Source organism: Diospyros lotus, chromosome 12, assembly GCF_014633365.1.
Source record: "Diospyros lotus cultivar Yz01 chromosome 12, ASM1463336v1, whole genome shotgun sequence".
Taxonomy (NCBI): domain Eukaryota; kingdom Viridiplantae; phylum Streptophyta; class Magnoliopsida; order Ericales; family Ebenaceae; genus Diospyros; species Diospyros lotus.
Genome location: NC_068349.1, coordinates 28,127,971 through 28,142,495, shown reverse-complemented (window position 1 = coordinate 28,142,495; position 14,525 = coordinate 28,127,971).

Genomic DNA, 14,525 nt, shown 5'->3' with positions numbered 1-14,525 from the left:
ATATACCATGTTTAGCAGTTCATTATGACATGGTCAGCATTATTTTGTGAGATTATGTGCATACACATTGTATGAGCATTGAGCATGACTTATGTGGAGCACTACATATCGTGTGCTAGCATTTATATGAGCATTGCATTATGCGCACCAGGCGGCTTGTCCGCGGGGATCCCACTAGTATCAGTACAATTATATCTCAGTTATGAGATGCTCGCCTGATGTCGACCAGGGAGCTAGGGGCATATTGCCCAAAGTATGTGCTTACAGTTTTTATGTTTGCAGGACTCAGATCAGTCAGGTATGTGTTACAGTTATGTGGGCCTATGGGCCAAAGTTGCATACCTGCATTTAGTTTACAGATTATGTGCATTTCATCTTATAAATGCCATCCAGTGATTATTATATCTCTCAGTACAAGTTCAGTAAGTATTTTTATCAGTATCGATATTCTTCGATTCAGCTTCAGTTATTCTTTCCAGTTTATTACTTGCTGAGCTTTGTAGCTCACCTTGTACTCTTCACCATTCCAGGTCCTAGTGGGGGAGTACCAGACGTGGGGCCTAGCAGCAGTGTCCAGTAGTGTGTGTACGTGGAGCCGCTCAAGACCAAAGATGTCTGGGAGTTATTAGTTGTTAGTTAGTGCTTGATCAGTTTAGATTCATTTTAATTTCCAATTTAGGGAATTTCCCCTAGATGCAATTATGATTTCAGTTTTTGATGACTCAGAGTCTTATTACAGTTAATTGATATATACAGTATTGGTATCAGAATTCAGTTATCAGTTGGTTTATTTTATTATCCCCAGTAACACCTCTTCTCGGGCAGTTCTAGGAGAGGGGGTGTTACAATATTAGTCAAGTGAGCTCATATATTAGTCGAGTAATTGTTATCAGATTTTGAAAAATATAGTTGTTGGAGGCATTCAATAATCGTCAGTTTTAACTTTTTAGTTCATTAAATGCATTTTAGACAATATAGGTGTTATTTCATGAATTAATATTTGTTGTTTAATGTTTATAGAGACAAAAATGACAATTATGAGACAAATTTAAACATTCAAATTGTATTCTGCCATGTCAGCTAATATTAAATGCAAGAAATCAATAAATATGAGATGAAACTGCTAGGAAAAGGTTAGAAGAATCGAATACAAAACTCTATAGCTATCTTCAAAAGCTTCTAGTGATCTTATTCAAATTCTCCTACTTCTTACAAGGTCATTTCAAAATATTTATGTAAGATTTTTTTTAGAGAGTGATCTTCATTTTAAATCTTGTAACTTTTTCTATCAAGAGAAAAGCTTTAGCGCTTACTATTTCATTCCATGTTTTTCTCTTGAGAAATCCTTCACATCTTTTATGAAACTCTTGTAAAGGTTACGCCTAATCCTTTGAAAAGGTAGTGGTTGTGGATGAGCCTATTTGTAAAAAAACCAAACCGTAAAAGTTATGCTTGATCCTGTGAAAAGACAGTGGTTATGGCTGAGTCTATTTGTAAAAAGCCAACTATGAAGATTTGTAGTTGAGCCTGTAAAAACTACGAAGTAATATAATACACTTGTTGTATGTTGCAAAATCCTTGGTTGTGAACCAAGGTAGTGGACTAGGTAATTAAGGTTGAATCACTTTATATCCTATGTTCTACGCTTGTTATTTCTTTTACAACATTCTTATTTTAATTCCTTTCATTTAAGCTCATATTTTAAAAATAGTGAAAAGGCTTAATTCACCCCCCCTTTTAAGCTAACAGTTGCATCACAAAGGAATTTCTCTCTCTCTCTCTCTCTCTCTCTCTCTCTCTCTCTTTCATTTCCAATTGTGATTGTTGTTGAAGTTGCTCCATTTAATGTTTCCTTCTTTCATAGTCATGCGCATTTTGGCCCAACCTCCCAGCCTTCACCATTCTGGCCAACCCAATGCATTAGAGTTGTTGCATCTCTGCAAACAATAAAATATATTATTAGTACCTGAAGCGAAGGATAAGGTAAACAAAAACAATTAAAGGACGTAAGAAAAAGTAACCACCATTGGGGTCCATCTCCCCTTCGCATCCCTCTCATTCCTCCTCTCCCGCTTCATCTCAATCTCCAACTGCATCTACTTCCCTTTCCTCGTTGTTCTTTTCTTCCTCTACTTCCTCTTTCTCCTCTTTTTCCTCATCTACTACATGGGGATCTCAGGGAGCTACCCCCTTAGGTATTAATGATCTTGACGGCTCAACCACATCTTATGTCACTAGCCTTAATGGTCCAACCTCATCCCTTTCTTCTTCTCACTCCACTACTAACCATCCCACTTTAATTAAACATTCATCCAACAATAAATTAGCCAAGCCAATAGGCCCCACAGAAGTTAGCTTGTCAATATTTGCTTGATCTGTCCTAGTTAACAGCTTCACATTTGGCCATTTACTCGCCTTCTTCCTCATCGTGGCAGTGCACCAGAATCGGGGTGCCTTCCTACTTAGTGGAGGCCTCATGACTAGCTAGCGAGTCTCAAACCCGTCCACCTTCTATGGTACCTCCAATTGTTTCGCTGACTTCTGTAATGTCACAAACTGTAACGCCCTACTTTTCCAAATACACAATGATGTAAAATATAAGCAAACATCACCTCGGGCGTTATGGAAACCCTTGCCAACGGAAGCATTTGGATCGAACCTGAAAGTTTAATGAAAGCTAAATAAAGGGGTTTCCACTAGATTCCTTTATATGTATAAGAAATGCATACAACTTTCAATAAACCCAAAAGACACAACTCACTACTTGTAGTTATAACTGCAACACATGCCCAAGGTAGTGAGTATACCCTCATCATGGCAACTTCCCCATACAACATTTGAAGTGCACCAATTGAGATATTACACCCACATAACCCACGCATTTAATACAAGCTCGAGCATCTTAGTTGCTGTTACAATGCATCACTTGAATTACATAATGAAATAAAAACAAGAAGCTAGCGAAACTCCACCTCCTTGCCCACGCTTTGAACTGGAACCTGAGACACCTGAAACTTCTGATATACATGGAACGTGGAACGTTCCAGGGGCATCAACCCAAGTTAGATATTATATCTAAGTGAGTGAATAAAAAAAGGAAAGGTATGTGCGTGCAAATGCTATAATGCTATTATGAAATCCACCCTTGTGGTAGCAATGCCAAGGTGTTGCAATCACCCCCGCGGTCATCATAGTCACCCCTGGCTCATCGTAAGAGCATGAGATCTTCCATGATGTCCCAACAACTAGCCACAGTCACCACAATGAACATGATGTATGACAAAGAGGAAGGAATATGCATACACCAAGGGAAATATGACATGTAAGCCACAAAAGCATGATATGCAAGTCAACAACCATGCACAAGTGAACTAACAAATGCTCATGGTGTCACCAAAACATGCAGGAACCACTCACCTTGCTGGTTTGGGATTGTCGGTACACTGTTCCCAGCGTTTGAGAATGGTTTTCAACAATTATCACAAGATTTCGTAAACCAAACTCAACATATTTTTATATAGTGTTGTAGGTAACTAAAAGAATGTCAATTTTGCAAATTTGCAGGTCAAGAAAGGTCCCATGCGCCCTCACGCGCCGCCAAAAGGTGGTTGACGAGCCCACACGCGCATGAGCTGCACGCGTCTCCCTTAAAAATCGCACAGCTTCGCCTCTTCTTGGTTTTTTAGCCATAACTTTCTCGTTTTAGCTTCATTTTGACTGTCGTTTGAACCTACATCACCCTTATTCAACCCTCTATCAGATTATAAAAAGAAACTAGACTTACCTTACAGTTTTGCTGACGTTTGCCATGATTTATGGTAGAGATATGAACTTTCTGACAAGCCTCGTTTCCTCTCCGATTTTTGTAACACCCTAGATTTTGAAAAATAATTAATCATTGGGTTTATGGTGATTTGTGTATGATTATTGATTAATTGCGAGGTTGAGATGAATTAATTATGATTTATTAAAGAATTGTGGCTATGGGGAAAAAAAATAAATTAAATCAATGAGGTTTTAGAAATTTTAGGGTGTAGGTGAAATGAGGAAAATGAGATTTAGGTGTGTGTGTGTGAATTCTGGAAGTTTGGGGGCTATGGTGTGATTTTCGAAAATGGCCTTGGATCACCTTAAAATTAATTGGGGAGCTATAATGGTTGAAGGCAAATAGCAGCGTAGGCGAGGACAGCCACCCGGCTGGCACGGGATCGAATTCATGGGGGGGAGGAATAATTTTTGGCTGGAATTTAATTCCAGCCAACTCCAAGCGCCAAACGACGCCATTTGGAGGCGCCAGCAAGCGCACATGCATGCGGGCGCTGCAGCAAGCGCCCATGCATGCGCGCCACGTGGGGCAGCCGTGGCCTTCTCCTACCCAACCATTTTCTCCCCCTCCCTTGCTGCCACATGGCATTATCTGGGGGCTTCTTGCAGCCCAAATTCTTCACCCTCCCTCTGCCGAACGCCTATAAATAGCAGTGATTTCACTACTGTAAATGCTGTAAATTTTATAACGCTGAAACTCTGCCCGTGTGTATACGCAAGGTATACAAATATTTTAAATTTATTTAATAGTGCTAATTATAAATTAATCACATGTTTAGCTATATTATTTAGCAATGTAATGACAGTAATTAAAATTAACCGTTTATTTAATTAAATTATTTTATTTTATAAATTGTATAGGAAATTGGAACGTGAAATCGACGGGAAGCATGTGGTTGATGCGCGGTAAAATTTAATATGATTTGCGTGTAAATTTATTTTGGCACGGCTTGTACTAGACTATGGGAGAAGTGACTAGGCATGGGGCTATAGATATGGGTCGTGTGAGTCTCAAGATGGGGTCCTTAATGAAATCATTGGGGCCACCAAAATCTAGATTAGGGTGAGATGGACAGGCCTGCATGCATGATACACTTCACATTATTCTATAATTGGCATGCATTTTAATTTATTGCAACTCATATTACCCTTACTGAGTCCCCAGGACTCATCCCTATATTTTTCCCACTAACCCAGTAGGTGGCTTGGGATCCGAGAAGAGAAAGGCGGTGCTAATAGATAGGCCGCCAGTTGGCAATGACCGTTGATAGTGAGGGTGTGGGTTAACTCCTATGTTAATCATGTAATATATCTATTGTGTGTTAATCATGAGTCACAGTTATGGTTTAACCAAAAGTAAACTGAAATCAAGTTAAGGTTCCCACTATGAGTAAACCCAGTAGGTGTAGGGAACTTGTACCAGTCGACTACGGCTAGAATCTGAGATATGTTTAAATATATTTGGTGGTTGGGATAATTTATTGTGCATGTTGGCATTTGTTTATTTGAAATTGGATTTATACTCCAAGGGCCTAATCAGGTACGAGATTCGGGTGAGTTTTCTCTGCCTATGCATTTTACTCCCGAGTTCTCGACCAATCGCTGCCTATGCATAACCATCCTTTGTAGCAGGTCGGGGTTGTATTGTGAGTTATGGTGGCACCCGGTAGTGGGGTTGGGGTGTCACAATTTTCTCCCTCGATTTTGGTAGAACCTTCCCTCTATTTTTGTAGCGCTTCCCCTATCCAAAACCTCTTTCTTTCCCTTCTTGAAGAATGTTCAAATGAAGGCTACAAAGGCCTTATATTTATAGAGTTTCCCGACAAATCAAAATCTGCCACATGTCGTGAAGTGATAAGGTTCATCATTTCTCCCATGTGCATCCAACCAGAATGCGCCATGTGTCCCACTTGGAGGCTAAGCAACTTGGGGGCTAAGCAAAAGACTTTGGACTTGGACTTTACCCAAAACTACATTTGATTTGAATTTAAAATCCAAGATATTTTAAAGAGATATTTTAAGGTTTCAAGAAATGACGCTTCGGCCTGAACTTTTCACAAAAGTACGCTTAGACCCTTGGAACTTGGTCCCCAGGCCATTTTTAATTTCACTTTTTGGTCCCTAAAAAATGGATAAATTACACTTAGCACCCCAAGATTTTAGATAAATTACACTTTTACCCAACTCCAATATTTACGATTTTGCCACTAGTTCAGAAACTGAACCTTTGTCTCACGGCTTTTATAATCCTTTGAAATGACCTATTTCCTCATGTATTAAAACCTAATAACCTTAGGTATCACCTCATATTTGAGTTTAAAAATCTGGGGTATTACACAAACTTTCTTTCCCCCCTCGTTGTTCAAACATAGTAAAAACAATCGAATTAATTATTGGTGGGCATCACACCACACTTCTTGCATAAAACAAAAAATCCTACCAACACTGCCCAGCCATTTGTGTGTGGCTGGGATAGTGTCATTATTTCCTCACCTAAAAACTTCATCCCAAATTGGTGAAGCGACAGTCTAAGTCTTACCCTTAGACTGTCAATATGGATCGCTATAACAGCCTCTTCAACCATGGCAGTAAACTCCCTCTTGCTTAGTTTTCTTGGTAACCAAGAAGAAAGAATGTCAAATGCGCGAGCATATTCTATCACATCTCTACTCCTTACAACCAAAAGTTCTCTTGGTGAAATGATCACCTTAGCACCCCAGACATACCCTGTCGAAGTGGAGGAGTGGGCTTAACCATAATTACCTTCATTGTAATTTGCAAAAGAGTCCTTAGGGTAAAAAGAAAGCAAAAGAGTCTTTTAGAAAAGGCTTTAGAAGTGTCGGAAGAGTCTTTAGTAAGTAAGTTGGCAGATCGAAAGACATGGAAGGCTATTTGGGAAAAAGCTTCGGGTGCAAGAGTTTTTAGGCTAAAAAATGATGAAAGATATGGCCCACAAGGGACCACCAGTAATTATAGTCAAACCTTCAGAATCTGAACAATCATATCATAATTATGCACATGTGACCCCAAAGACTCATTCGGACCTTCCGATGGCCCTAAACAACATAAAATACTAACAATACCCCCCAAATCGATAAATTTAGATGCCCTCATTCTAGAACAAAATTTTAAAAAGCAAGATTCATACTCTTCCTTTCAATTTTTAGTAGTAGACAAGAGTGGGGAGCACAACCCTTCGGGGAAACTGCAGGCTGATTTTGAAAGGTGTCTTCCAAAGGCATTGGAAGGATTAGCCCCTACTAAAGACCCCCCAAAGCCTCTTCGAGGGTACCTCAGCGAAAGGGCCACCCAAAGACTCTTCGGGTGACCTCATCCGAAGGCCCCCACAAACGCCTCTTCGGGACATGGTGTAATACCCCGTATTACATGGTGATAGAAAAGATATAATTTTCAGTCATTTTGAAAGGACCTCGGGTGGTCTGGGAAGCCTTAAAGTCGATTTCGAGAAGTAAATTAATAAAATTTGTCGAATCGACGATAGGGAATGCCTCGAGACTTGGATGTCTAGGGGAGAGGGAATGAGATTGGCGAGTGTCTCGAAGTAAGGCTAATGACGCTGAAAGCAATCAGATCAGGAATAGTTTTCAGAATAAATTCTATATAAGCCTAAATTGTTGGTTGAACTGAATGGTCATAAGGGATATCCAGGAAGTCAGGGGGACCTTAAGGGTGGTCCAGTTTTGCTAGTGAGGCAACCTTGAAGTGTTTTCGGGAGGAGAAAAAGTCCCATGTAGGCGTAGGGATGAAATAAACCTTTATCGAGTAAATGTCGATTATTAAATTTTGAGAAATTAAGATTTTGTGTAGCTTGATGTAATTGATTAAAGCATTTGAGGGTCCAAGTGCAATTATAAAAATTTTCTAAGTGAAATTATGAGATAATTGAGGGGTAAATGTGATAATATACATATACATATAAGTGGATTGGGGGGCAAGTTTTGAATAATGCTCAATTTCTTTCAAATTTTGAAAGCAGGCAGAGACAGAGAAAGAGAAAGCTCGTGAGAGCCATGGCCATGAGGGAGAGAAGTTGAGAGATGGAGAGAGCTAGGAGATGGTGGTTGTCTAGCTGATGGCCGGTCGAAAGCGGCGATGTCACTGGCTTGTTGCAGCGATGGCTTGAAGAAGTTGCGGCCATGGCTGCGGTGCTAGAGCTTAAGGCGTAGTGATGGAGGTCGATGCACCGCTGCATGACTAACCCCAAGATACAGGTAGAGCTACTCCCTAGTCTCTGGTCAAGTTAGTAGTGGAATTTCTCTGACGTAACCTTTTAATGCTTGGAATGCCTATTCACAATTGTCGCTCCGCTGGAAGTTCTTTCCTTCTTTTAACACTTGGAAGAAAGGAAGACTTTTCTTGGCAGACTTGGAGAGAAACTGTAATACCCCGTGTTGTTGGTGTTAAGAGAATGAGAAAGAAAGTGAGAAACTTTCAAAAATGCCATTGAGAAGGTGATGGATCTTTGAGAATAATGGTGCCCTATGAGAGGGGCATTTTGGTAATTTAAATAGTGAAGTCCAATAAAGGGCAATTTGGTAAATTGAAAATAATTCCTAAGTGGAATTAAGTATAGAAGTGAATTAATTTCCCATTTTTGTATTATGTGGGGATAAATGGGATTAAAAATTCATTAAGGGCATTTTGGTAAATTAGCATATAATTTTCCATGAAAAGTGGTCAAGTATATGGAAATTTAAGGAGAATGTGTATATATTTACGTATGTGGAAATTCTCCTCATATTTATGGTAAGTGATGTGATCATTTATGGAGAAATAAATGGATGGCCATGATTTAAGAGATAAAGCCAAGTGGTGAATTGTGACACTTGGAAATTTGAGAGAAATTATGTATTTAGAAATATGGGTGTGTGTGTGTGTGGATTTATGAGTTGGAGAATGATTTATATAAATCAAAAAGAAAATGGAAAAAGGGGTCATTTTGGCCCACGTGAGTGTAATCATTATGTTGCATAAAGAAAAATGCAAAAAGAAAATGGAATTAGTCATACATTTATGGTGGAAAATGGGAGAGATAAAATAAATGCCCATGAAAAAGAATTGTCTCTTAAGTTGTCATGGTGAAATTAGTCTCCCAAAAATTAAATTGAAATATGTCTTTCAAGAGATATATATGCATGATGGATGAAAATAGTCTCATTAATTTAAATGAGAAAGAAATGAAAATTCAATGGCTAAGATGTATTCTTTAAAAGCAAAGTGAATGGCTAAGATTTGTTCTTCAAAGCACATGGATTGTGCTTTTAGTGAAGGGTTAGGATTTATTCTCTTAAATCCATAAACATCCAAAGGCTAGAATTTGTTCTTGAAAGATGGGAGAGCTAATATAAGTAGGCAAGTGTAAAGAAGACTTGTCCTCTTTGGCCATTTGAAGAGAGAAAGAAAGAAAGAAATAATGGAAAAGAAGAAGAAAGATAGAGCAAGAGGTAAGCTCTTAACTTGGTTAGTTTCAAGTAAAAAGAAATGGTTTCCTTATTTTTCTAGTTTTCAAGAAAACTTCAATGATCAAAATTTCTATTTTGTCTTAAGGGGGATGGAAAGCAAGAAAGTCTTGAAAGTTAAAGATGTTGAAACGCTTAAAGGATAAGAGGTAAGGGTTAGCCCCATGGGATGGTAGCTTGCAAGTTGTAAGTATGTGCTTAAACCTTTAAATGTGTGCATTGGCATGTTTTTTTTTGTGTTCAAGGACCTATGGCCATGAGGTTGTGTGGAGTAGGGTAGATTAAAGCCTCAAACCAAGGTGGTTGTGAGGATGTGGAAGCCCTAACCATGTTGCATGCATGCATTGGCATCATATATTATGTTTTTGTTTGTACTTATGTTCATTACACCCTTACTGAGCAATGGCTCATAAGGTCACTTTGGACCTCTTTGTAGGTGTTGTAATCCTCCAAAGGAAAGGGTATTTTGGAAGGATAAGGGCTGTGAGTATGGAAGACTAAACTTGTATAGTCCATGTATTTTGGTTTGTGATGTATATTTGTGGTATTTGTTATGGCTTGTGACGTATCAAGCTTGGATGTAGTCTCCTTAGTATATGGTGTTTAATCTCTATTTTTTTTTTTTTAGAATGTATGATTTTATTTTGAAGTTAGATATTGGCTTATGGCATGTTGATGTCTAAGTATTGGTGTAATTCTCATATTTGGTGGGTTGTTGGAAGCACCAAAGGGGTTAAATAATATGATTTTTGTTGGAAATGTGGTGATTGTTAGTGATTATTTATTTAATTTAATTTCTGAAAATTTTGGGTTAGGAAGCCAAGAGAAGAAAAAAAAGAAAAAGAAAAAGGAGTGAAGGCAGCAGCAGCTGGAGCTAACAAGTGGCCTCGTTGGGCAGCAGGGTGCGCAGGCACTAGGTGCACGTGCAACAGGTGCGCACAGCTCGCGGCCAGCCTGCACTGCTAGTGTATCGCGAGGCCCCATGCAAGCCCTGGGCGTGCCAGCAGGTCTCGCCAGCCAATTTTTTTTAAAAAAAAATTAAAAAATTGGGGATTTGGGGGCATTTCTTGGTTGATTATGGGCCATGGAGGAATTTTCAAAAATAAAGGGATTTTGGGTATTTTTGGAGAAAATGCCAAAATTTTTGAAAATTTTAATTATTTGAGTTTTTCCTTGAAATTGGTAAAAATCAATGGGTTGATTGGAATTTTTGAATTATAAGAAGCCCAGTGGAATTCTTGGAAAGAAGAAGAAGTAAAAAAAGATGATTGGGCAAACTTAATGTAATTTAATTAGCGAAGTGTGGTATGGTTAAAGCTCAAGTCTGTAGTCGATCCTGGGATTGAGAGAAGGGAGGAATGAAACCTAGTTCCCACCTAGGGCGTTTCGTGTCGAAACATAGTCCACCCTTCACAAATGGTCGAGCATGTGAGCAGTTAAGATGATTTGTTCACGAGTGGCACCCATAAGTGGGAGTGGGGCATCACAGAAATTGATTAAGGGCTGCAAGGCGACCGATTAGCCACTAAACAACTTTTATAGCTGTGCGGGACCGTATATCTAGTATGGCCTAGATTTTCTCTAGATTCACTTCAATCTCTCACTACTTAATAAGATAGCCAAGGGACTTTCCTGAGTAAACATTAAAAGCACACTTGTTTTTGTTGAGCCGCATGTTGTATTGTTGACAAATTACAAACACCTATGCAAGTTTTTCGACGTGTAGTTTGTCACAACTAATCTTAACCATTATATTATCAACATATGCCTCCATAGTTGCTCCCAATAGGTCTTTGAACACCTTATTGATCATTCGCTGGTATGTTGCCCCAACGTTCTTTAGTCTAAAAGACATGACATTGTAATAGTATGTGCCCTTCTAAATAATAAAGGAAGTTTTTCAATATTTGGTGGAAGCATACTAATTTGATGGTAACTGTTGTACTACTTAGAATTGGGGGAAAATAGGAAATCCTATTTTAGGCTAAGGAGCAATCAATTCGGAGAAGGATAGTTCTCTTTGGAGAGATATTATCTCTAGGTATTGGGTTCCTCTCCAGTGAGAAGAAGTCTCTTCGAAGAAAGCCTACCTCTCGGGAAAAACATATCTTTATGGAAAGAATTTCTCTCCGGACTCTGAGCGCCTTTCTGGAGAAGTCTTCTCTTCGGACTATTAAGATCATCTCTGGAGAGAGCTTCTCTTCGGATAACAACATTCTCTCCGGAGAGGTCCTCTATCTAGGTAAGACACCCATGGGATGTGTCCTTCCGAGATCCAGGGGATGTGTCACATATGTCCTTCTGATATCCTCAAAAATCGCACCTTAAAAATACCTAGCTACAAGACTCAGAAATGTGTTATTGTTGGTGCCCTAATGCTAGATTTAGATGGCATCTAGTAATTATAAGTATGGGACAAATGATGTAATTCTTGCACACATATATAATAAAATATGTTTTCATATTTTGAGGTCATATCTTCACTCATAGCTCTCTAATCATTATATATGAATGAGTCCCTACATTTCTTGTTAAAGGTCTTACTCTTAAGTGTTAAGAACATGTGAATATGAACCTTTGTATTAAGGATATCTTAATGATAATTCCTAGTCCTTAGACTTCTTAGAAGGGGACTATGATTAGTCAAGTACGGATTGGCACATGGGATACTACCTTTGATTAGTATGAGATGCTAATGATAAATGATGGTGAGTCGCATGCCATAATAGAGTATACATGTGGGTAGATACTAGCGGAACATCTACTGAATGTGACGCACATGATAGATCACATGGCTGAGAGGATCTATGATCAATCACAGACTTCGATTATGTTACTAGTTCTTAGATCGAAGGTAACACAATTGTCTTGTATGTCGATGTCAGGGATTTTTTGTTGTTAAGAACCATTCAGTTACTGGGTGGGAGATGCATTGTGTGGTCCCTGTGCAGTAGCGTATGGAGGCAAGTGATTGTTAATGGGATCCATCGACCTTTGGTGTGAGGTGAACATCCTATTCGATTGGTGGTGGTCTTAATTGAAGAAACCCCTTGCTAGGGTACACTTTATTGGAAAGTGTTCCAATGTCGAAAGGGGTTTCGATGTGTCATCTCAATCTCACCACATTGATCTTGGCATAGTCATCAAGTTAGTGAGTTTGATCAGTCCATGACTCTCACTTGATCGGGTTGATAATCGATGGAGGGATTATAGTACATGGGAATTAAAATCCTAAATAGGTTTTATTCTGAAGTAAGACTTTATTATTGGTAGGATCGCCCTAGCATAATACTAGTTGTCACTTAAGGTCTTTTGGGTTACATCAAGGAGATGGAGATATCCTCGTTGTAGGCCAAAATATTTAGTCAATGTTAAAGAGTTTGACGTGTCCTAATTGCTACTTAGTAGTGAACTTAGAATGTCACACACATATCTGGGTGTGGTGGTTGTTTAAGTGATTATACCTGAAATCATCATTAAGAGTTAATAACGTTACCATTAAGAGTTAACGGATCAAGTTTATTGATCAAATTAATGAGGAGCACATGTCAAGATTTGATAGGCATGTCGATAAAACTTAACGGGGGCCTCAGTTTCATCATGGGATGGTGAAAGGGTCATTAAGTGTTAATGGAAATCCTAGATGCAATTTATGGAAACTTGGTTGAATGGAAGAAAAACGGTCGATAGCTTTTAAAGGCTATCGATCGATTCTATTGACTTGGAACTATCGATAGTTTCTGTTGCCGAGGGTTATGAATCCTCGATCGATTTGTCGTATATGCAACGGGTTTTTGGGGAACATGGCACGGGAGGACGAGAGGGGCGACAACGTGTGTCCTTCTTGTTACCCCTTAGTTCCCTCCCTCTCTCTCTCTTTATTGATTTTATCCAATTGGGTGCATTTTGGGCATTTAGAGTTTATGTATTTCATATATAAGCCAGAAGAGAAGTAGAACGAGAGAGATTTAGCCTTGCAAGTTGTTGCAACCTTTCTCTTGTCCTTTTCTCATTTTTCTCTTGATTCTAGAGCCCTTACCCCTTCCTCAATTGCTCCCTATTTGATTTCCCCATTGCTATTGCAACAACCCAACAATATAGATAGCCTATATTGGTTTGGAGATTATCCTTTGAACCCATTTTAAGCCCAATCTCCCTCACTCTCTCTGGCTAGCACAAAGAGTGAGTTGAGGGATTCAACCATTCATCGGAGCATGGATTGACTAGGCCTTTCGTGTTTTCGGGAGTCGATTTAGCCTATCTGAAAATCTATTATGGAGCTATTTGGGAGCAAGGCATTGTTGTCCAGTAAGGTTTCCAGCCTCTACACCGGCCTTCTGAGTGTTGTGCAATATATTTACTAAACCCCCTATGGATTGATTTAGTTTAGTGTTGCATATGGTCATTGGAAACGGGTCATTCACGGTGTTTTTGATCTTTATTTCTACTACCTTATATGCGTTTTTAGAAAATATTTTTGAAAATCGGTTAAACCCTTGCATTGATACTCCAACAATTGGCGTTTCCTTTCAAAAGAGACTTCCACATTCAGTAAATTCGAGACACTTAGAGCATTCTTACTATTTCTTTTGTGTAATTACGTGCTTCGAGTACTAACATAAGCATCGGAGGGTCATTACGGGTGAGCATTCCCTAGAAGCCTTCTAACCCCTTTTGTTTGTATTAGTAGTGATATGAAGAGAACCAATTTAGGCACCATTCCTTCCTGAGAGATCATATCCTTTCTGGAAGCCAAGATAATCCTTCCCGAGAGGCTCCGAGTTCTCCCTAGAAGCCGTCAGTACACTTTCTTGGAAGAGCCTCATCCTTCCTAGAAGAATCCCATCTCTTCTTGGAAGCTTCGCATTCTAGGTATACTCATTCCTGAGAGATATCCTTTTTGGAGTCTAATCCTCTTGGTAGACACAACTCTTTTAGGTGACATGTTCATTTTGGGCAGTATCTTTTTCTCAGGAGACTCATTTCTTTCTGGACACTCATTTCTTTCAAGAGAGTCATTTCTCTCAAGTGACTCATTCCACGTTCCCAACAAGCATTTTCATTTTAGAAATTGTTCCCACGTTAAAAATCTTGATTGTTGTATTTTGACAACAACAATTTGATGCCATCTGTGTGAAACAAAACTGAAAGTCAATACAAGATGGTAAGGATAAGGCAATTTCCTGGTCTAGGCAACCCATCTAATCAGACAAAGAGAAG